This window comes from Melanerpes formicivorus, unplaced genomic scaffold (genome assembly GCF_026170545.1).
Source record: "Melanerpes formicivorus ecotype bairdi unplaced genomic scaffold, bMelFor1.0.p_v2 SCAF_50, whole genome shotgun sequence".
NCBI classification, from domain to species: domain Eukaryota; kingdom Metazoa; phylum Chordata; class Aves; order Piciformes; family Picidae; genus Melanerpes; species Melanerpes formicivorus.
In genome coordinates, this window is record NW_027142402.1 from 4040708 (window position 1) to 4062546 (window position 21839).

General features: G+C 45.2%; 1 long non-coding RNA gene across 1 annotated transcript; it reads left to right on the forward strand.

Annotated features, from left to right (window-relative positions):
- Window positions 1-540: 540 nt before the first annotated feature.
- On the forward strand, window positions 541-21563 carry LOC137452245 (uncharacterized). The gene is made up of 7 exons (XR_010990025.1): window positions 541-677; window positions 3793-3879; window positions 13454-13658; window positions 16949-17040; window positions 19785-19871; window positions 20156-20397; window positions 21479-21563. It is a non-coding gene; the product is annotated as an uncharacterized lncRNA (long non-coding RNA).
- Window positions 21564-21839: the final 276 nt, after the last annotated feature.

A 21839-nucleotide genomic window follows, 5' to 3' on the forward strand; every position in this document is an offset into this window, starting at 1 on the left:
GTAGCTAACTTAAATTGCCTGGTGGTTTAAAGGTGCTTTTACAGACAAGCCTCTGTGGTGCAAGTTTCCCCACGCATCTGCCTTGGAATTAACAATCAATGGAGCATTTAGGCATGCAAAACCGAGTGCAGCATGGCAGCGTGGGTCACGATGGGCTTCCCAGTTGGCAGCTGCACTCCCTTTTTTTGCAGTAGCTTAGGACATATCAAATACCTCACATGCAGCTCCCCCAAAGGATGTTGCTCTTATTTATTGCAGAGCTGGAAACAGTTTTGTTTAAGACACAGATTAATTTTCCAAGCCTCTTAAGAGTGGCTGCTGTGGGTTTTCAGGAACTGGAACGATTCCACCTATGAGGTGGTGGCTCTAGTGACTGAGAGTGGCTGTCAGCAGCACAAAGATCTGTTCTCAGAGCTTGAAAGGACCAAAACTGCAATCACAGTTGTTGATTTAAATGCCATCATCACTTCCCCCCTCCCCCCTCAGATGTTGTTCAATGGCAGTGTCCACTGCTTTTTGTGCACATGACTTCTCCATCCATTTCCTTTCCCAGGGTTGCTCTGAACTGAGTGTTTGGCAATACTGAAGAGTAAAGAAACACCTTCCATGCCACCTTCAGCCTGCCCCAGAATGCCTTCCCCCACAAATGCTGGGTGGAACTCCTGTGGAAGAGGATGGTGAGCAAGTGCTGGGCAGTGGAAAATGGTCTGCTGCTGGTTATAGAATCATAGAAACATCTGGCTGGCAGAGACCTTAAGATCATCAAATTTAATCATGACCTAACATCTTCCTGTACACAACTGTTAGACCATGTCTCTAAGTACCTCATCCAAAGATCTTTTAAACACCTCCAGGGGAGGTGATGACTCCATCACTTTCCTGGGCAGCCTGTGCCAGTGTGTGATGACCCTAGGAACAGGCTGCTCAGGGAGGTGGTGAAAGAAGCCTTCAGATGTTTTTGCTTCTTATTCCCTCCTCGTGGAGATGAAGCTGCAGCTGATAAACTTCTGCCTGGAGTAGAAGTCTCTCCACCCTTTTTGTTAAGCAGAACATAACTTTACTCTAGTCTGGGGACAAGTCAAAAGCTGTAATTTGAGGACAGCTAAACTGGCTGTGCAGTTCCCTTCTGCTCAGCCCAGCCTTTGTGTTTCCTATCGTGAATTAGGTAGGGCAAACGCAGGCAGACAAAACAAGGGCTGAAACCTGCCATCAGAGCTCGGCCCCATCACACAACCAGTGCCCGAGGCTGGAATTCGATCATGGGGGAGCTAATAATAACAACACAGAGCAAAGAGCAGAGTACTTTGCTGCTGTTGCTGAAAGCAGGAAAAATACCATCTTAATTTAGAGACTTCTTATGGCAGGGCATGCCAACAAACATTGTGTTCTGCTCTGGTATGCACTCTTATTGCAATCAGCTAAAAAAAAAAGAGAGAGAAAAGGAAAAATCACCTTCTGAAAATAGTTTGCAAAACTCTAAAGCTGCTCTGCTCCTTATTCAACAGCACCACCAAAAAAAGAGAGCTTCCACATCCACAAAATACTCTAAGTGGGCAAAAATAAGCTAAAATGAAGCAAGTAACTTCTCTGCCTCTGGAAACCTGTTGCTTGCTTCTGAGAGTTGCAGAATATTCCAGGAGAATGCTTTGTATTGGTTATTATTATTCTATATTTGTTTGTCATCATCCTTAACGTGCCCATTTTATCAAAGTTTATTCTTACAAATCCCCAACCTTGCAGCCAAAGGAACACAGGCACTTCTGAGGCCTCATCCCTGGAGATATTCAAGGTCAAACTTGATGGGGCTCTAAGCAACCTGATTTAGTTAGAGATCTCTCTGCTTGCCCTGTGTGTGCGTGGGGAGTGTTTGGACAAGATGACTCTCAAGGGCCCATTCCAACCTGTGGCATTCTATGAAAAGCCTGCTGGCACTCCATGGCTTTCATTTTCCCTAGATGTGAGGAAAAAGCTCCAAGCCTTTCAGACATTGCAGTGAGATGGATTAGGATGCTGTTTGCATGTGGGTACCAGGGGCTACCAGTCTGCTTTGTGCCTTCTTGTATTGCTCCAGCTGGGAAAGCAGAGGTGGGCTTCAGACCTGCTGGTTGAATGACCCTTCATTGATTGAGCATCTCATCTTCAGGACTGAAATCCTTTGCTCCATCCTGCCCTCCTGGCAGGCCAGGAATGGGAGAGGTGGAGAAACTTAGATGTACCATGAGGTTGCTGAAGACTGACATCCTTCAGAGCCATCATTGGTCCTCTGTTGGTGCTGAGGCTCCCCAGTGCCAAGCTGGATTCAGGCTACCCAAGACCTTATCAGAGACCTTCTCACTCTCTACAACTAGCTGAAAGAAGGTTGTAGAGAGGTGGAGGTTGGTCTGTTCAACCAAGTAACAAGAAATAGGACAAGAACAAATAGCTTCAAGTTGCTCCAAGGGAAGGTTAAATTGAACATTTTTCTTAATGTCTGTACTGAAAGAGTGGTCAAGCACTGGAACAGGCTGCCCAGGGAGGTAGTGGAGTCCCCATCCCTGCAGGCATTTAAGAGTCCTGTAGATGTAGTGCTTAGGTTTATGGTTTAGTTGAGGACTTGTCAGTCCTTCAGGTTAATAATTGGATGATCTTAAAGGTCTTTTCCAATCTAGGCAATTCAGAGCTTCTGTGACACTCTTTGCTCTTTCACAGTGTCTCCTGTTAGCACAGTGGACAAAGCCACCATGATAGAGGAGCAGGCTGCACCATCCCCAGCAGCACAGCCAGAGCATTCCACAGGCACCCTGGGAAGTGATCTGCATTTCATTTAGCAGCAGTTTAGCTTTATTTTCCAGTAATTGTAAGAAGGCTTCTTAGTGCAAGAGCCAGAGGAATCCTAAATGTGGTTGGAAAATGTGGTTAGGTGATGATCAACCTTCTCTGTCTGGTGGAGAGATTATTCTCAGGAGTTGCAAACCATTCTCCAGCAAGGAATGAGTGGTTGGGATTTCCCAGTTTTAATGCTGGTAAGAGATCATTTGGCTGTCACTAATGTTATGTAAATACAGGGTTCATGTTTATACTCTACAAAATGCACTTACAAGAAAAAGGTTGACTAATTCAGAGGTCAGCTTCTAATTCAAGGTTAGTGCTCAGCAGTTGTGTTGGTTTGGGTTTTCTTTTTTAAACTCCCTGCCAAACAAAACCACTAAAGGCTAAATTAAAAGCAGGTGGCTCTAACCTACCCTTATCTAGTTACTGATCTAAAGAAGGTGGGAGTAGTTTTGCTATTGAATTTAATGCCACTGTCAAAGGAGTGAAGTAAAACAATCTGCAGAAGCTTTTGCACAAGGATGTGCACCAAGACTGCCTGACTTAAAAGGCGTGAAGAGCTTGAGTACCTGAAAGCCACCTTTCAGTGGTCTGTCAGGTACTCCTAGAGGCTTGATTTCCCAGGAATAGGATTAAATAGACAGCAACTAAATCAACAAATCATCCTCTTCATTAGGAAGAGCAATTGGCTACAGGAAAAAAAAGCCCAGGTGATCAGCATGATGATATTTGGTCACCTGTTAGATGTTTGGCTAGCCCTGGTGAAAGAGATTAGGTCCACTGCCTCCTTTAAAACCACACTGGATGGGAGCAGTGAAGATGGCTGCCAAACTTGTCAGCTATCAGCTGTCAAAATCTGCACCAGCATTTCATTCTCCCTTCCAGCTATTTGCTTACTCACAGCTTGAAAACTATCAGATCTTTGAAGTGTCACTTAAAACTGAAATGAAATCTCAAGTCCACTGGTATTTGCTGGCTTCTCAGGTGTAAGACTTGAAATTCCCCCACCAGCTTCTGAAGACATTCTGCCTGGAGAGAGCAGGAGCATTCATCTGAAGACTCCAGCAGAAGGTTAGTAATGCTACTCAACTTCTGCCAGGCTAGAAGTAGGTTGCAATGTTTCTGTTCAGCCCCATGAGCACACTCTCAAACAGTCTAAGGACTGTCTGGCCCCATCTCTTAATTCCCTTCTGTCTCCTCCCTGGAGGTGCTCAAGGCCAGGTTGGATGATGCCTTGAGCAACCTTGTCTAGTGGAAGATGTCCCTGCCCAGGGTGTTAGGGGTGAAACTAGATGATCTTTAAGATCCTTTCCAACCTGTTCTATGATTCTATGAAGTGTTTGGCTCAGGTCTGTGAATATGTGTTGGGGTAATAAATGCCCAAGAAGGTGCAGTGCTTGTCATAGTGGTGGGACTGTGGTGTGCAGGCAGCTAGCTCCCATGTGGAGTCAGCCTGGTCAGGAGCTTCCCAACCCCCTGGCCACTGAGCTATGGACTAGGATCAGGTAGGCTCTCCATAGATGCCAAGCAACACTTCTAGTACTTAACAGCTGCAGAAGAAGAAAACTTACTACTATGAATAGAGAATTCAGTTGTGCAGCACTGCTCTGTAGAGCCAGCTAGCTCACAGAGGAGATTTCTTTCTGGCCAAATCGCTGTGGCTATCTAAAGTAATCTGCTAATTTTGGAGTATAAAATAGAAGCTGAATTATGAAACATCAGGTCAGTACTGCCTGTAGGTCTAGCACAGCATATCCAGGGGTGCAGTGACCCAGCAGAGAGAGTAATCAGAGTGATTAAAGCCTAATATTGAGTCTGTGTAACTTCAGTCTGTCACGTTGCATCTGTACCTGCGTTCTGACCGTGACTGCAGAGCCTTCCACAAGACAGAATATGCAGCCTAAAGAGAAAGAGCTTTAGGTTTTTTGGATTAAGTGGAGAAATGGTTTTGAATGGATCAGCCAAGATAGCAATAATTGCCATGAGGCTTAATGCAGCTTGTGCAGAAAATGTTTCTCAATTGCTTATGGTGGATTGTCAGATGTGAGAGCAGACAAATAGAGCAGATTGTGAAAACAATCCTAGCACAGCTTCCAACAACAGAAGTTCAACTTCTTTTTTTTTTCCCTTTTTAGTTGCTAAGAAATGTGAAATTACCAAAAAGAAAAAAGGGAGGGGGGGGAGGAAAAAAAAGAGTAATACCAGTTGCTGCAGTACCAACTAAAAGCATCAAATACTGCTAGCTGCAATCATTCATTACATGTCATCTGATGAAAAGAACTTGCTAAGTGGCACTTTCCAAGAGTTGCCCTTAGATAAAATGATACAATTTGGCAGGAAAGGTCTTCAGTATTGACATGCACATAATGAAGCTCTTTGCAAATGCAGAGGAGAGTTTTTAAAACTGGGTTGGGGGTTGGGGGGAATAATAAAGGTAATAAAAAAAATGTAAATACATTTCCTGCTGTTCACTAAAGACTCAAACCAGATTAAAACACTTCCCTATATATATATATACACACACATATACATATATATAGAGAGAGATTCATTAGCTGAAAGAGAACTAATCTGTTGTTTGAGTGTTTTCAATGCAGCCATAAAGCAATGTCAGGAATTTTGGGGGAAACAAAACAACCTCTTATGTACATAGAATAGACCAGGTTGGAAGAGACCTTCATAGTATCAGTCAGGGTTGGAAGGGACCACAAGGATCATCTAGTTCCAACCCCCCTGCCATGGGCAGGGACACCCCACACTAGATCAGCCTGGCCAGAGCCTCATCCAGCCTGGGCTTAAACACCTCCAGGGATGGGGCCTCGACCACCTCCCTGGACAACCCATTCCAGGGTTTCACCACTCTCATGGTGAAGAACCTCCTCCTCACCTCCAGCCTGAATCTCCCCACCTCCAGCTTCATTCCATTCCCCCTAGTCCTATCACTACCTGAGATCCTGAGCAGTCCCTAGCCAGCCTTCCTGTAGCCCCCTTCAGATACTGGAAGGCCACAATTAGGTCACCTCGGAGCCTTCTGTTCTGCAGACTGAACAGCCCCAACTCCTTCGGTCAACCCACCTAAACAACTAACCCATGGCACCAAGCACCCCATCAAGTCTCCTCCTGAACACCTCCAACACTCAAAACCCAGCTTGTAACCAAATTATATGAATTATACCAATACCAATGAATTCCTCCTCTGTATTTGGAGGAGCCAGATTTAACTTTGGGGAATGCTACCTTCTACAAACTCAATGGAAAAAAGAACTGAGTTGAGTGAGTGCTGCCAAGCAGCTTCTGAAGTCCTATATATTGCATGCATCTATAATAGATGATCATTTCATCTTGAGGCCTCTGCATGGTTTTCTATCATTTAGAAAGTTTAATCACCTCCCCACGTGTCAGAATTGCCAACCTTTGTCAAACTTCAGTTCCTGGGAACGATAAGGTGTGCCCTTAGCATCACAGTTTATCTCTAAACCCTCAAGTCAAAAGACCTTAAAATGCTTTTCCAGTTAATAGGAGTTATTTTTGTCCACTGTGTAAGAATTGCTCAATTGCAATTTAAAAATTCCTCAAGTAGGAGAAAGAGGGTGATGAAGGAGAAAGAGGGTGATGAAGAAGAAAGAGGGTGATGAGGGAGGTTGTGCCAGGGCAGGTTTGAGTTGGGCATGAGGAACAATTTCTTCTCGGGAGGGGTTATCAGCTCCTGGACCAGGCAGTGGTGAAGTCCCAGTCCCTGGAGGGAATTAACAGCCAGGCAGATCTTCACCATGAGAGTGGCGAAGCCCTGGAATGGGTTGTCCAGGGAGGTGGTTGAGGCCCTGTCCCTGGAGGTGTTTAAGGCCAGGCTGGATGAGGCTCTGGCCAGGCTGATCTAGTGTGGGGTGTCCCTGCCCATGGCAGGGGGGTTGGAACGAGATGATCCTTGTGGTCCCTTCCAACCCTGACTGGTACTATGATACTAGATGTGGTGCTGAGGGACCAGCAGACTTGGTAGTGTTGGGTTAATGCTTGGACTTGGTGATCTTGAAGGTCTCTTCCAACCAAAGTGATTCTATGCTTCTGTGTTTTCAGTGACTCAATGCTCCTTATCTTCACCTTATGCTCTGCTAGAAGTTTGGCTGCTCTAATTTTCAAGCTACCTAATCTTTTCTGTGGCAGAGCACATGAAATCATGCACTATTAGAAGCACAAGTTACAAGAAGAGTTCATTTGTTTGGTGTTCCATGTAACACCTTTATCTAAAATGCACTGTGTGGTTAACCAAAAAAAAACCACCTCATTTAGTTATATTCATTAAGTCTCAAAGTTTCCCTTCAGAGAACAAAATTGCTTCAGCTCAATTGAGATATTTTATCTGGGGGGGTGGGAGCAATGAGGGTTTTATAAGTTTATAATCACCAGTGAAAGTTTAGATGCTTGATAGTGAATTGGATGTGAAACCTTTGCAGAAAGGATGCTTTTTGCTGGGGGAGATGCATGCAAGTGGGTGTAGAGACCTTGGGAGTCTCACACTGGAAAGCAGTCACACATCCTCTCCTGAGAAATGTGAGTTGATTTCTATCTCTTAGAGCAGTGTGGAATGTTACATTAATTTCACTGTTGCATTTGAGGCATGTATGAATATTTTCTGTGTATGCACATGGCTGGATCGACTGCAGAAACCTTTTAAAGGCAATCCCTGCTTGAGGTGGAGCTCGCACTGCAAAGTGATTTTAGCTGTAGAAGTAGGGAGTTTTATCAGTTGACTTTTTTTGTTTTGTTTTGTTGTTAAGATGTGCTTAAATGCACTGCTGAAGTGATGCTTATCAGTTTACCAATAAACTGAAGCTTATCAGAGTGGAATGCCACACTTGAGAGCAGTGGAAATTTCCATCCTGGAGAAAAAAATCAGGCAGTGCTTGAAAAGCAGAACAGCATTTCCTGAAATGTCACTTAAAATAATGTTCCTAAGGCCTACCCAAAAATGTGTCCAACCTGCCCAGCAATGCTGCTTTCAGGACAGATGATTTCTTCTCCACAGTGCAAGTCTGAAGCCATGCTTTCAGTTCAGTCCTGGGACTTGGGGGGTTTGGGTTGTGTTTTGTTTTCAAGTGTCACTAAATCTTTCTCCCTGCCCCTCTGCTGCTAGATTAATTCTTTTCTGTGTAAGGGCCCTTCTTCTAAAGTCCTCCATTATTCCTTTTTGACCATACTGGGGAACTTATCCAAGCCAACAAAAAGGCAGCCTTTATCCCAGAGAGGCTGCTCATGAAGTGGATGGTTTCATGCATTACTGGGGGAGAATTGCCTTAACATTGCCTATTCAGGCTGATGTACCAGGTGCATCCACTTACATGACTCAAAAACACTGCTACCACCACAGCCTCTGCTGCCAAGACCATTATGTGCTCCAAGTGATGGAGCAAGAGGCAGGACTTAGATCTTTCTCTGCTGGGAAGTGGAGAGAGAGAGAGAGACTGATCTTTGTGTCTCAAATAAAAAACCCAATCTGCTGTAGGGAACCTTTTAACTCTCTGCAGCTCTGTGGCTGTGAGAGGTTTGGAAGAAGATGAGGAGGAAAGCAGCATGAGTTGAGAGCAAGGCTCTGCTCTGCATCACTGCCCTGAGATACTGTAAAGAGGACAAAGGCAAACTGGGATATAAATAGAGAGTGACATTTTCCTTGCATTGTCCACAATGAATACATTTGTCCACGCACAGAAAGCGTTGGAACGAGACAACATGCATGCCTGATGTCGAAGAAAAGCCTGTTTGTGCTTAGTACATTGGAGACATTGTTGGAAAATAGTTCATCCTTTTGTAAATATTGCCTGGGCATTGGTGCCAGGGTCACTGCTGCTTGGCACTATCAGCTGAGTAAGTATCAGTCATGCATGTGCTGCTGGGAGAAATTTGAATACGGGCTCCAGATTGGAGAGGAGAAAAATTATCCTCCTGAGGACTCTGCTGTCCATCAGTAGTTAATACTCCCTGGTTTCCACTCCTTTCTTCCATACTTACCCTGGGGTTTTTTGCACCTGAAGGGTGTTTCATGTGTCACCAGGAAATGAAACCTACCTCACCCCTCAGGTGCTACTACTGTGTGTAAAATAAAAAGGAGGACATCCTCTTTGGACAAAAGCCTGGGTGGTGGGAAAGTTGCTTTTGCTTTTCATCTGTGGTGATAGAACAGGTCCAGGCTATGTTTATTCCTGGAGCAAAGTGGCTGATGTCAGCTGGATGGTGCCAGGTTAGAGGTCTTGGCCTTGTCAGGTGGGCAGTGCCAGGCTGGAGGTGTGTTGGCCTTGTCAGGTAGACAGTGCCAGGCTGGAGGTGTGTTGGCCTTGTCAGGTGGGCAGTGCCAGGCTGGAGGTGTGTTGGCCTTGTCAGGTGGGCAGTGCCAGGCTGGAGGTGTGTTGGCCTTGTCAGGTGGGCAGTGCCAGGCTGGAGGTGTGTTGCCCTTGTCAGGTGGGCAGTGCCAGGCTGGAGGTGTGTTGCCCTTGTCAGGTGGACAGTGCCAGGCTGGAGGTGTGTTGCCCTTGTCAGGTGGACAGTGCCAGGCTGGAGGTGTGTTGGCTTTGTCAGGTGGGCAGTGCCAGGCTGGAGGTGTGTTGGCTTTGTCAGGTGGGCAGTGCCAGGCTGGAGGTGTGTTGCCCTTGTCAGGTGGGCATTGCCAGGCTGGAGGTGTGTTGGCTTTTCAGTTTGTTTGCTTGTTTTCTGGAAAGCCAGCTATGTGAAAACACTTCTTTTTTTTTTCCCCTCCAGAGTTTAGAAAATTCAGCAAACCAAATACTTGTATCAGGTGCAGAACACAATCTATGAAGTGAATGAAATCTGTTCTGCACCCAGTGAAAGCTTCCTTGTATCCCCAAGCAGAAGGCAAATGTGGTGAACAAGATACTTCTGTATTTGTCCCCACAGCCAGCTTTTTTTGGTGTGAGATACAGGCTGTGGTTAGTCTGGGAGGTAACTCTTACTGCCAGAAGATGCATTTAAGCCATGTGTTGGGTTTGGCCATCCAGGAATCATGCAGGTGTGGATGGCAGAGTTAATCTGGTCCCTGGCTGTGCTGGCTGAGACCTGGTTTCTGTAAAGGTCATTCAAACTGGAAAGGTTTGAACTAAATTGTCTCTGAGTGACCCCCACTAGAGGTAATCCTGGTTGTAGGTGGCCTTGGCATCTTCTTAAATCCCAGCTATCCATAGCCAGTGGGGCTGGTTTAACTTTAACCCTAAACAAAATTTTATCTCACTTGGGCCAAACAATATTTGCCCTTTTTGTTTGTTTGTTTGTTTGGATGACAAGGGAATATGAAAAGGATAACTCCACAACATTACATCTGCATCTTGTATTAACATTGCATATTCCTGGTCTCATTTTGGGTATCCCAGCCTGCCCTCATTTCCTTGGCTGATTGGGAATGGGCTTTTATTTCCTGAAAAACCTCCTGCTCCAGGAAGGGAATTAATGTATTTGTAATCTGAGGATGCTGCTCCCCATCAAGATAAACTGCAACCTGAAACTGCAGAAATTGCAGGACCCTCCAGCATTTCATGCCAGCAGGCAAATGCAGTTATCCCTATGACACTGACAAATAAATCAGGGGGAAAGTGAACTACTGACTTGCCCTAAAAGTGGTGGATGGAAGAGCTGCAAATTACACCTTTAAAGAATGCTATGATGTTCAGGCAATTTTGAAAATGTTTCTCTGCCCTAAAGAAGGTGTAGTTAAAGTTCAAAGAAGATGCAGTAGGAACTATTGTACCAGGCTTATACAGCAGCTGAGGATAATGAGGCCACACATCCTGAAGATTACTGTACTCTGCCACCCTTTGCTTTTATCTCTATGGCCACGGTATCACAGATTCTATGCTTAGGTTGGAAGAGGCCGTTAGGATCACTAAGTGTGAACTGCTAACCCAGGGCGGCCAAGTCTCCACTTAACCGTGTCCCTCTGCACCACATCTATCTGTCTTTTAAATCTCTCCAGGGATGGTGACTCCATCACTGCCCTGGGCAGCCTGTTCCAGTGCTTGACAGCCCTTTCAAGGAAGAATTTTTTCCTAATACAGAACCCAAACCTCCCCTGATGCAACTTGAGGACCACTTGTCCTATCGCTTGTTACCTGGGAGGAGAGACCAACACCCACCTTGCTACAGCCTCCAGAGAAGAGCAGTGAAGGGTTTGGAGAGCAGGGTTTGTGAGGGGTGGTTTAGCCTGGAACAAAGGAGGCTGAGGAGAGACCTTCCAGCTCTCTACAGCCCCCTGAAAGGTTGTAGCAAGGGGGTGCTGGTCTCCTCTCCTAAGTAACAGGACAAGAGCAAACGGCCTCAGGTTGTGCCCGGGGAAGTTTGGGTTGGATAGTAGGAAAAATACCTTCATTGAAAGGATTGTCAAGCAGTTAACTTGCACCAAAGTTCATCTGCTGTTTTGTTGCTCTGTTATTCAGCTTCACAATGTCTTCTCTCATGCTGTCTTTGTGCTGGCAGTAATCTCTGCCATGTTTATTCATGCCCCTTCCCAGAAGATTTCCGAGCTGGCTGTATAATGCTGGTCGAGGGCTCTCTATTTGTCTCCCATCACCACCAGAAGTGAGCATTCACTTCTGTGCTTTGCTTCCTCTCTTTTCACGTGTTTGCCCGTGTGAGAAGCTACCCACACAGCTTACTGACTTTGAGAGCCTTTGGTAAAGGCTGTCAAACGTCCTTTTCCGATGTGTTGTAGGTGTGCCCACCAGGTTTCCCTCTCCCCATACAGAGGAACTTGCAAGGCATGGCTTCTCCTCACAGGAGCTGCCTGTTTCTTTCCCCAAGTCACATTCACTTACCCATTTGGTCACTAATTCTTTTCTTTAACCAGTTCACCTAGCTTGCTCATCAGGCCTAATGGTCTGTTAATTACCTGGATCTTTCTCTAGAGCCACTGCTAAGAATTAGTGCCCTGTGAGCCAGTGAATTTTACCTTGAACTCAATTTTTGATACAGTTCATAGTGGTTTTAGAGACATAGCCTGACACAGAGATGTTCTTCAGCATTTCCTTCATTTGAGTGTAATTTCAGGGTTTTATAGGTTGCCTTTTAACTCCTAGCAACCTTAACCACGTTGCTTAGCTATGCTCACTTTCTTTTTAAGACTTTATAAACCCTCCAAGATAGGGGCAGCCCTTGGCTGGGCTAGAAGTGCAGTGTGAAAGTCTTGGGGCAGTAAATTGCAGGATTTAGAGGGGCTCTTATGTTTATGATCTCCTCAGCTACATGCTCAAGACTCCAAGAAAATCCTATGTTTCACCATCATCTCTGTGAGTGAGCTTCTCCTCGAATCTTTTACACAGAGGTGACAATGGGGGGGAAAAAAAACAAACTTCATTTAGCTTGCCTTATTTCTGAGTGGGAAAACTTGTACAGCTCAGCCCTTGAATCCAAGTAGAGAAGCAGCTACCTCCAATAGGATTTTAGAAGTTATCAGAGTTTAAAAGGGGGACAGAAATTGGGGCTGCCCACCAAGAATTTGGATGCAAGGAAGCGCAGGATAAATTGGATAAATAAAAAAGAAAACCATTACAAAGCTGCCCCAAGAGGACACAGCCTCAGGCTGCACCAGGGCAGGTTCAGGTTGGATGTGAGGAAGAAGTTCTACACAGAGAGAGTGATTGCCCATTGGAATGGGCTGCCTGGGGAGGTGGTGGAGTCACCATCACTGGAGGTGTTCAGGAGGAGACTTGATGGGGTGCTTGGTGCCATGGGTTAGTTGTTTAGGTGGTGTTGGATTGGTTGATGGGTTGGACACGATGATCTTGAAGGTCTCTTCCAACCTGGTTTATTATTATTATTAGGCAGACAGTTCAAAAATCCACCAAACTCCCTTTTTTTTCCCCCCTGCATCCAGGAAATGAGCTGACTTAACCTGACTGGATTTCAGGAAAGTAGTTGTTAACCTGCCACTTGAAAATGAAACCCAACCAAACCCCCAAAACTAAGGAGGACAGCAATTACTAAATTAATTCTTCATATGAATGAAAGCTTGTGGAGTAGTTTTGAAGGGGAGGAAATCTCAGGCCAGAGGAAAGCTGATAGCAGACTTCCCTTAAAAAAAAACTTAACCAGATAGATCTTACTGCTAATTTTCACTGACTGCCTTAGCCTAGGAATCATCATCCAGGGACACAAAACCAGGGTACAGAAAGGGCTGGAATGTTGTGTAGCAAAGGCCATGAAAGCCATTTTAGATGATGGACTTGGCTCAGCATCCTGGAGCTCAGCATACACCAAACCTAGCCAAAGATCTTCAGTGTGGTAAACCACCACAGTCCAGCTTCTTAGCCACCCTGCAGGCACAGAAGTAAAATATATCAGGTGAAATGACTGTTTAGAAATGCCACAGTACAGATTTCATACAGCAAATCACAAGGAAAGACAGAGTAAAGAAAGAAAAATAGATGTTTAATTAGGGGCAACTAGAGTCATAGAATGGTAGGGGTTGGAAGGGAGCTCTGGAGATCATCAATTCCAACCTAACACTGAGTTTGTGGAGTTACTAACTTCCACAGATCCAACCCCTAAAGCCTCCAGGTTGCTTTATTTTTAAAGAAAATAAGTAAGTTATTACATGTTATTCAGGAGTGCCACAACTTTTGTACAGCTTGCTCTCTGCTCATTCTCCCAGGCTGGAGGTTAACCTACAGGATCAATAGAAACAACATAACCTGACTCTAACTCCACCTCCTCTGCTGAGCCTGGAAAAAACCAGTTCAGAATTTGGTCTCTTGCTCCCAGAGCTGTCAGATGAAGCCAGAGCAGGACAGCGAGTCAGGAGTACTGTGTGACACTCTAAAGGCTTACCTGAAATAACACACCATGGTGTGCCCCAGGTAAGGGAATACTGGAGACAACTCTGTTTCATAAGCCAGGCTGCCTCGCCTGTACAGCCCTGTGCCCTATCAGGTGCATGTCCCAGCTCACGTCCGTAGCTGTGCAAAGTGTGGAGATTCCTGAGCAAATCTGGACATGCCAGGAAATTCAGGGGAAGCCCCTGGCTTGGATTAAATTGATCACACCCTTCTTATTAAAAGGGGAAAAAAAAAAAAGCCTTTTGACAGCCTTGTCATGCAACACCAGTGTCAGAGTGCAAAAGGCAAGGTCATAACCCAGCAATTAACAGCAAGAGCTTTTGCTATCAGCATCCATAAAAATAAAAGGTTAAGTTGGGTGCTTCAGTCAGTCCTCCAAGCCTGTGAGATGCTGAAAGCAGGGAGCTCTGAATAGAAACATTGAAAATTAACCAAAAAAAAATAAATCAAAATATTAGTTGCTGTTTGTCTTGCAGGGATAGGAAGGTATTAATGACACCACGAGAGGCCCTGCTGCCTTATCATCTGGAGTACGGTGTCCGCTGCCAGCCCTGTGTGTTAAAAGAGGTTTCCTGAAAGTGGGAAAGGTGCAAAGGAAAGTGAGCAAAAAAGGTCAGGAAAAAGCATCCTTGTCTGCCACAGGTATGGCACAGCTGTTTTGGCTGAGCAGATGTTGGCAGTAGCCTGTGAAGCTGAAGTGGTGACAGATGAGAAGGGACATTGTGCAGGGAGAGGGAAATGCTCTTTAAACTGAAGTCAGAGGCCACACTGAACATGAGAGGCTGAGCTGGACATGAGAGGGACAGAGAACAAGGAGCAACCTCATGGCAAGGGTAGCTTCAAGATGGAGTCTGGCATTTCTGCAAGGAAATGAACAGTGCAACATGGCTGCCTGCCATAGCTGGGAGCAGGCCTGATGGCTGAGGAGGTCTTCTCCGCTCCTGCCTACGTCCAGATCAGAGCTGACTATCGAAGCTCTGATCTTCAAAACTCCTATCAAATGTACACATTTGTCACCAGCCAGTGTATCACCACCTGCTATCTTGTACTCAACAGCGTTACACAAGAGTGTGAATTAAGGTGGAGTGCAACAACCCTCCTAATTATTACAGTTGGGGAACAACTGGGGCCGTGCATATGCAAGTACCTAATTAGTCACGCCGTGGTTGCACGTATGTGGAAATGCCATGCTTGCCTATGAAATCACACTGCCTGCTCTGGCTTATACAATGATGTGTGTTGCTGTGACTCTTGCATAAGGAGAATTAGGCCTTCTGTTTTAATAATACTGCACCATTCTGCTCAATTCTGAGCCCTTAATCTTGCATCACAGCAAAACGCTGTAGCAGCAACACATAATTGTATATTTTGCCACTTTTCCATGTTGTAAAATGCTAGTTCCTGACCTCTGCTGAAAGTGTACAGTGACTGGCCTCGACACAATGTTAACTGAGAAGAGATCCAGTGTAGCTGTGATAGCAAAAAGAAGGTGACTTTACCTACTCATGAATTTGTGCTTGGAGCCCTCAGAAGAGCCACGGTCGTCTTGGTACATCTCGGGTGCAGTTTCACAAGTTCTGTTTGTTTTAGACTGAGATGACTTGGCCTTATTAGCTCCTTCTATCCCCTCCAGTTTTGGTGGGGTCCCAAGTGCCTCCTTAGTGGTATTGCAAAAGGAAATTCCCATAAACTGCAGAAAGCCCTAAAAAAGCTGAGGGGAAATCAAAGCCGCTCTCTGCTCTCCCAGGCAGCGTCCTCCCCTTGCGCAGCGCTGCCACCGTGTCAACGGCAACTGCAAAGAGACAGAGGAGTGCAGCCCACAGGTTCTGCTGGCTCTCCGTGGCTGAGGACAGCCTCACCAGGAGCACCTTTTCTGTACGTTGCTCGACGTTTGAAGGAGCTTATTGCTGGGATTTCCCGGGCAGAGAGGCTGTAGTGCTTCTGAAGTGTACAGATAACGAGTGATGAAACAGAAAGACGGTCTGGAGGATTGGGCACAGTGCAGGGTCGTGGTCTCCAGGGCTGGTGAGATTCTTGCCTTTCTCCTCAATCTGGAGGGGCTCATTTCTCCAATTATCACTGCTTCATTTAGACAAGCATCAGCAAAGGATGGATTTAAAAATGGTCTGTGTGGTTTTAACCATGCCTGGATCTTTTCTGCAGGATAGGGTGATTCCTTTTGCTCCTGTGTAGCAATTTGGGGTTAGTTTTACCTCCTTCCCCCATTCCCCACACAAAGACATGTATGTGCAGAGGTACATGCACCCAGGCATACCCCATCAAAATTATTCCAGCAGCAGCATGAACAGCATGAAGCAAAAGTTTGGCACCCCTACTAGAGTGAAAGCTGACTGCCACCTATGGGTAAGAGTTCATCTCAACATATTTAGATAAAATTTTAATAGCATTCTTTGCAATTAATTCAATTTCTAATTATCTAGCAGGGCAGAGTTTCCATTCACTGGCTATATATTTTTGTCCACAACAACCACTGCTCATCCTCTGAAAGGTGGGTATTAACACCAACTCCCTCCCCAAGCTTTAGGATGAGTTAAAAAAAGAAAGAGAGAGGTTCTGATTTTTCTGATTCTGAATTTGCAATACAGAAAATTTCCCTCATTCCCCTTGCACAGAAAGAAAGGACTCAGCTAGGTGCACATTAGAGAACATTGTGTTTAATGATTGTTATCATTTGCAAGTTTAGCCATCTGAAGGTTCTAACATTTTTGCTTACTGCTTCCTTTTCCTAAATACATACTAAATAGCTTAGCTCTGCAGCCTCATGAAAGCGTGGATGCAATCAGCATGTCGCAGCAATTGTACATCCAACATTTCCCCCCCTTTTTTTTTTTGCCCAGAGTAAAATGAAAGCTAAATGGGGGGAAGGGAGGCGATAGAAAAATGTATGGCTTGATTATGTAAGCCTCAATTTCTCTGATAATCAGTCTACGAAGCCTTCACCTCCAAAACTCCAAAGGATGTAAAGACTAAAAAGCCAAACATTATACCTAAATGTATTTGCTTTATTTTCCCCCCCCAAATTCACCTTTCAGGTACTCAAAAGCAAACAGGCTGACAACTCGGCCTCTCTGACAATGAGAAACGCCGGGTTACAGCTGCTGTGCTGCAGTAAGCTGCATTAAAATGGACACTACTACCTATCTTCCTAGAAATCACCTCAGTTCAACTATCTGGAAGTCCAGGAAATGAAAGCATGGATTTCTGTTGGGGGGAAAGAAAATGAAATAATCATTTTGCTCCAGTACAGAGAAGCTAATGGTAGCCATTCTATTTCTCCCTTTTCAGGGCAGGGGCAGAGCATTTCTGAAAGAAGTGAGACAGGAAGGAGCTTACAGAAGGGAAAATTGTTATCAAAAGAGAGATCAACCAACACAAACTAAGGGTGAGTCTGATTTATTTATTTTTAAATCTCCTTTAAAAAGAAAATCATCTCAGTCCTGGGCCTTCTCATCTGTATTCTACTTTATTACACATGATAATCAATCTACCTAAAAAAAACCAACCCTGTGAAATAAATATTACACTAATGCTTACCTCATGCATTTTCACTAAGCTTTATTGCTAAACTTTATGTTACAAACTCACAAAGCAAGTGTCAAAGCAGTCAGTAAATGCCAGGTAAGTACCAGAGGTTGTCACATCAACGCTTCCCTCTCGCTCTCCGACAGCATCGGTACCCTTTATGACAAACGTAATCCAGACCCTTACGGTAAAAATTCTGTGCTCCACGGGGGGAAAAAAAACCCCAAACATCTTGGGGCTGAAGTAACTCTGCTCCACAGTAATATATTTGTGATGGATTTTCCTTTTTACTTCTGAACTGATAGATTTTTTTTGATGCTGCAAAAGCAGCCTTCTCCAATTCACTTCCTTGAGCCCACGCTGGCTACCGAATCAAAGCTGCCGACTGCCCGGTAACATTTCCCCTCTGTTTTCAAACCACAATTGAAACTTAACCCACTTAGACTCCTTGAAGGGTAACTTCACAGCAGACAGAAATTATTCCTTATCATGTTTGATGAATCCAGCTTAAAACAGAACACCAGAACTGCATGAACATCTGTGACAAATGACTTGTCTCAGTCATTCTGCTCTTGCTTATTTAATCTCCCGCTGGAGTACAATTTGTAGGTACACTACTTTACACTGCAGACCTCCTCCCACCAACCTACTGCTTGCAAAAGGAGTAATAAAGAAAAAAAAGTAATGTATTTTTCATGTGTCATACAAAAAAAAAAAACCTGAGCAGAATACAGCTGAACTTTAAAAAATAATTAGGAGTAGGAAAAGGGAAAGAAACAAGCCAGGGCGCCAGATTTGGAGGCAACAAAAAGGCACAAAACCATCAAAATGCAGCAGTCCAACTACCAGAGCTATGAGCAGAAAAAGAAACAAACCCTTCCTTTCCTGGTGACACATGACTGAGTTACTAATTGTATGCTTCTGCAAGTATAAACTGCATTTTTCCCTTATATAGTCACTATTATTAATTTTGAGCTATTCCCATTTCGGCATCTCTAAACCCGGGGCCTTGTTAAAGCACAGGATGCCCGGAACGATCTCCGTGATGCTGCAAAATCCAGACAGGTCTCTCCTGATTTCCACCCCCCCCCCGCCTCCACCAATGATCTCTACATTTGATAAAGATAAAAAAACCAACCCAAACCAAAACCCAGAGAATTAGCTGAGCTGCCTGGTTTGTGGTGTTAATTTCTGCTCCCCAAGTAAAGCAAGACGGCACACCATCGGTAGTTTCCAAACGGGATTCTTTCTGCTCTTTGCAGATGTCTCACCCATTTCACCTGAATGCTGCTCATACTTCTACAACACAGATTTTACTTTAAATAATAGCACTTAATGCTTATATGGATTTTTTTTTTTCCCCACTGTTGTTGTTACCTAAATAGCTTTGCTGCACTGGTCACAGATTTTTAACTATGCTATGGATTGGGTTTTTCCTCAGTGCTTCGTTCTGTGCCTGCGTTTTCCAGCAGACACTTAAAATGTTAACTGCATTCCAGGCTGTTCCACTGTGCTCTGACGCTGGAGAAGTGCATCCAGATACTCATAATGTGCTCACAGACACCACTAAACAAAGAAATCAGCGTACTTTGTGGTATGCTGCAGTGAATGGGACTTCCTTCTAACGGGGGGAAAAAAACTGCTCACAGTGGTTTGCTTGTAGCTGAGACAGGGAGCGACGCACCTGGACCTGACTCACTGTGCGTGCCAGAAATGAAAGGAGCTTCACAAAAAAAGGTCTGCAGTTACCTTGTTTTTTAAGTAACCAGGCAGAGCTGACAGCTATTAACAGCAGCAAGGACTTGCATAACGAGGACTTGAAGGAAGGCTTAGTACTATCCATGCCAGAGTGATTTAAAGAGAATGAAAGCACGTATTTCTTTATGATGCATTATGTAACAACAGAGAGGGCAATCTGAGGTATCCACAAAAATAGGGGACCCATATCTGATCTTCTGCTTGCTGTTTATCAGACAAATATTGGTGTGGTTATAGCTGAAGGCTGCTGAAACACCTAAGTTAGGGATGTGAGCTGGTAGAAACGAGTTTGAAGTGTTTTCGGTGATGCATTTCATGTTTTGTATATCTTTAGGAAAACGTAATGGGCCCTATAATTCATTCTCCTCAAACTTCTGCAACACATGCAATCTCAGATAAAATAAAATTGTCAAAATCACTGATAGCTGGACCTTCTGGTTCACATTAGTGTGAAGAGAAAACTGCTGTTGAGCTGACACATTGATAGATTGCAAGTTCTGCTGAAGAATAGCTAAAAATGGTGATTCAATCTCGTCGCTACTATGTAAGAAAAATAACAAAAGTGGAGATGTTACTCATGATATCATGCCTTACATCCAAACCCTAAAAGGTTCTGGTGCACCAAACATTCCTTTTCTGACAGCTTCTGGATCTAAAAATTACCAGAGTGAGGAACTGAAACTAAATCGGCCTGTGACAAAAAAGATTCGGATGAGCCTGTGCCCTACATTTATTTAAAGGTGAAAAATAGAGATCAGATATTTTTCAAAGACTATCTTTTAAGGGGAGCTTTTCTTCCTCTCTTCTTCTTTTTTTCTATTCTCTCCCCCTCCTTTCCCCCCCCAGTGGAAATGCTGGTCTTGTAATGATGAAATGGAGAGCTAGGAGGATTATGAAACACAAGTAACATGAAGGGCAAATCTGACAGAAAGGGTGAGTATTATTCCCATGATTTAAAACTTTAACTGGGTTAGTTCCTTAACTAACTTAAATCCATACAGCTCCCCTGAAACTAAAAGGTGATACAGATTGAGCTAAGAAGTAACTAGCATGTAAATAATGTGGATCATCACTTTCTGTTAGGACAGTAAACATCCCCACGCTTTCTAAATCACTCCTTCATCTCAAACCAGAACTTTTAAGAGAGGCACCTTAAGGACTTCTGCTATTCTATCCCTGCTCCTCTGCTGATCTGAATCTTGCATGGTCATTTACAGCGAAGCAAAGCCAGATTTAAACACTGACTTCAGTCCCTCAGTGCTTCGTACTTCCCTGTGCTGCTGCAAATCACCACGGAAGGCTCAAGATGGAGGGAACCGGGCCTTGGTGGCTTGTGCCTTCCTCCCACGGACATCACCAAATGCTCTCGGTGCTTACTTCTGATTCATCCGAGGAATTCTGCAACAACAAGGGGAAACAAGGCTTCACAGACCTCATCCTTCATCGAGACAGATAACAGGTAAGGAAAAGGAGGAAACAAAAACCTAAAGGGGGGGGGGGGGAGGGTGAATTTCTTGCTACAGGCTGCCCTCTCCCAAAAATGGAAAGAAACCTTGACACAAACTTCATCACATCACACAGACATACACAGGCACCTCACATTTCTGGTAACGTGGCTGCTTGTTCCAGGGAAGGACGCAGTATTCCTTGGATTTTTATTTTCACTTTCACCAGGGCCTCTACAGTAAATACTTCCAGCTTCTCCTACAATAATTTATGTTTCACTTTGCACAGGAATCCTTTTACCTTAAAAAAATCTGCCCAGCAAAAGGGTGATTTAAGTTTTGCTCTTAATTTGAGGATGAAGGGAGAAGAGGGGAAGAAAAGCAGCGAGGCTGAAAGTTCATCACCTTGCTCTAAAATGCAGGCAGAGGTAGAAAGTGAGATAAAATCCAAGAAAGGTCTCAGCCCTGTCCTGTGGTTTGCCTCCAGTTCTTGCACACACATTTGCCTTTTGGACTGTGCACACCGACATCTTTATTTCCATGCAACATATTAACACATTGTGGGGCAGGGAAAGAAACAAGTCAAGAATGTTTGGAGGGTGTGAAGCAGTAAACGGCAACCACGTAGAAACGTTCTAAAGCAAGGCTAGTACGGCTTGGCAGCGAAGTAAGATTTATACCTTCTCCTTTCAAGCTTTTAAGCTCGGTAACCGATGAAACCAGTTCAATTTTCTGAGTTTGGAATGCAAGTGATTTTTTGTTTGCTCCCCAACGCTACGCAGCTCTCGCATAGGAGAGCTCTGGCAGATGAAAAGTCTGCTTTTAGGACAGGCCCCGCAGTGCCAGGCTGCGGCACGGCAGGGCCAGAGCCAGGTAATTCTGGCGGGGCAGCGCCTGGCGATGCACGGCCCAGCAGGTGCCCAGCCTGCCTTACGTAAGGGTTTCATCTGCGCCAGGCTACATCTCGCCACCGCACAAGGCACAGGAGAAGAGGCTCTTGCATCTCCCCGCGCAGCGCCAGTCCCTGTGCCAAGCACAACATCCGCATTCTCCTATGTTTTTATTTGATTTTGTCTCTCTCTCCTCTCCCAACAGCACATCTACACAGGGGTGTTTACCTATTCGCTCGAGCAGTGGCTGCCACGCAACCTATCTGGGCGGCCGGCTGCAGAGCCGACGTTGACCGGAGCGTTGCCGAAGAGGAAAACCGCCGGACCCTCTTCGGCGCCGGGCGAGGGGCGCGCTGCGGGCCGGCTCCTGGCGAGCAGCTCTCCCTCGGCGGCGGCGGCGGCGGCGGGGCGGCTCCGCTCTGCGGCCAGCGGCGGGCAGCGTCCATTGCAGCTCGGCGGGGAGCCCGAACATCCAGCGGCTCCGGCAGCCCATGGGGGCAGCCGGCCCCTCTCCACTTCCTTCCCCCCATCTCTCCACTAACACCGCTGCCAGGTGCGTTTATTTC